Source organism: Callithrix jacchus, chromosome X (assembly GCF_049354715.1).
Source record: "Callithrix jacchus isolate 240 chromosome X, calJac240_pri, whole genome shotgun sequence".
Lineage (NCBI taxonomy): Eukaryota > Metazoa > Chordata > Mammalia > Primates > Cebidae > Callithrix > Callithrix jacchus.
In genome coordinates this window covers 95,717,749-95,720,255 of record NC_133524.1, presented here as the reverse complement: position 1 = coordinate 95,720,255, position 2,507 = coordinate 95,717,749, and the positions used below count along the sequence as shown (strand labels likewise).

The 2,507-nt window shown below is 34.1% G+C and overlaps 1 pseudogene; it reads left to right on the top strand.

Annotated features, from left to right (window-relative positions):
• Nucleotides 1-1,202: 1,202 nt before the first annotated feature.
• LOC118150786 (U6 spliceosomal RNA) lies at nucleotides 1,203-1,258 on the top strand (annotated as a pseudogene).
• Nucleotides 1,259-2,507: the final 1,249 nt, after the last annotated feature.

Below are 2,507 nucleotides of genomic sequence, written 5' to 3'. Positions count from 1 at the left end.
CTACCTGAGAATGGGTAATTTATAAAGAAAATAGCTTTAATTCACTCACAGTTCTGCAGGCTTAACAGGAATCATGACTGAGAGGCCTCAGGAAAGTTACAATCATGGTAGAAGGTGAAGGGGAAGCACACAAATATTCACAGTGGTGAAGCAAGAGAGAAAGAGATCAAAGGCAGAAGTGCCACATATTTTCAAGCAACCAGATCTCATTAGAACTCACTCACTATCATAAGAATAGCGAGGGCTAAGATCGCCCCCATGATCCAATCACCTCCCACCAGGCCATTTCTCTGATGTGTGGGAATTACAATTCAAGATGAGATTTGGGTAGGGACACAGAGCCAAACCATATCAGCTACTATGGCTGCAATATAGACAGCAAAAGGAACGTTAAAGAAATGAAGCCTAATGAGAATTATACCACACAATAATTTGCATATTATTAAGAACTTATGATTTTTTTTTGAGATGGACTTTCGCTTTTGTTGCCCAGGCTGGAGTGCAATGGAATGACCTCAGCTTACTGCAACCTCCACCTCCCAGGTTCAAGAAATTCTCCTGCCTCAGCCTCCCAAGTAGCTGGGATTACAGGTGTGTGCCATCACGCCTGGCTAATTTTTGTATTTTTAGTAGACAAGGGGTTTCACCATGCTAGCCAGGATGGTCTTAATTTCCTGACCTCATAATTCACCCGCCTTGGCCTCCCAAAGTGCTAGGATTACAGGTGTGAGCCATCGAATCCAATAGGAACCTATGATTTTTTAAAGAGCAATGGGAAGTTACTGAAAGGAATCAAAAGCGTAGATGGTATGAATAACATCGTAGTATGCAAGGGAAAGCATAACAGAACTAACAGAGTGGCAGGGGAAGTAAACCATAGTTATAAATACAAGAGACATATTGGCAGTGGCAAGAAATTAGACAAGTGGCTGAAGAGGGGTAAAGTCACTGCTTTGATTCTTAGGATCTGTGTAGCATAAACGGATAGATGTCTTCTTTCAGCTGGACATCTTCAATGATGCTGGTGCTCCTCTCCTCACACAGCCTGATGAGAAATGAGACTTTTAGCAATTACTGTCCTTCATAGATTTACTCATATAAAGTCTGTTTATTCAGGTGTATTGGAAAAGTAACCATCATGACTGACCACAGAAACTTAGACTGAATAATGTAGTCCTCCATTTTATAGTTATAAAAGTTTAGTGCTCACTTAGGTAGCACATATACTAAAATTGGAACGATACAGAGAAGATTAGCAAAAGTTTAAAAACCACTAAACTATTGGTGAAAATCAACAGGATTGAATGGAAGAACCAATATTACAAATAGAAAAGTTATTTTTGAAAAAATGAAGAGGAAAACGTCAAGGAAAATAAACAAAATTTTATAAGGGCAAAGAATGTATGTTCTCAATTCCAAAAGGAATGTTCATTCTAAGATATATTTTTAAGTCAGTTTTCTTAGAAAAGATATTTACAAATTTATTTAAAGGTATGTATTAGTTAGCTTGGGATAAAATAACACATCAGCTGGATACCTTAAACAACAAAACAATTATTTTCTTTCAGTTCTGAAGGCCGTTTGTAGGCCCTATCTCCAAATACAATCTCCTTGAGGGCTGGGGCTTTAAGATATAAGTCTTGGTGTAAACAATTAAGTTCATAGCCAAATGCATATTAATTTTAGAAACATTGAAAAGGCAAATGAATGTGTATACTGAAATTTAGGAGACTCAAGAGGATAGTGTATTCATAAAAAATAACAGGATACTATGAAAAAGGAAGGATTAGAAAAAATATTTGAAATGGCAATAATAAAATTTATAAAATAAATAATTTAACATCATGTAAATATATACAGTGTAAAATAAAGATACTCTATAAATATCATACAATATTTAAAAACTGAAAATTTAACAAAACATGACATATATGGCATAAAAGAATCAGCTCTAAAATAATTTAATAGGAGTTTCAGAAGAAGGAAAGAAAACAAAGGGAGAATATAATCTAGAGAAACAATTTTTCAATACACTTTTGTTCACTTGCAGGATTCACAGAGTGCCAATAAAGATGACTAAGAAATATATCTGTATATATTTCTTATCTTTCAAATTCTATGACTAAAAAGTAAATTTCACATGTTTTCAGAGAGAAAGAAATATAATAATAACAATTAATTAAAAAGAATTGCATCAGATTTCAGCATAACTAGCAGGAAGTACAGAAATATTTACCAAATTTTATAACAAAATAATAGTAGAAGTATTATGTTAAACGAGAGGGAAGTGTCATTCAAATTTTAGAAAGCATAGGATTATTTTTAATATTTAGGAACCAAAAAACTTCCCGCCCAACAGCTCTTTATGGGAAAAAAAAGGAAATCAAAGAAAATTTACAAACAAAAGAAAATAAATCAAAAATAATTTGTTGGGGAGAAGTAAAGGAAGATGATGAAACCAATCATCACCGCCTGACCCCTGCCAACAAGGACACCAATTTAACAAA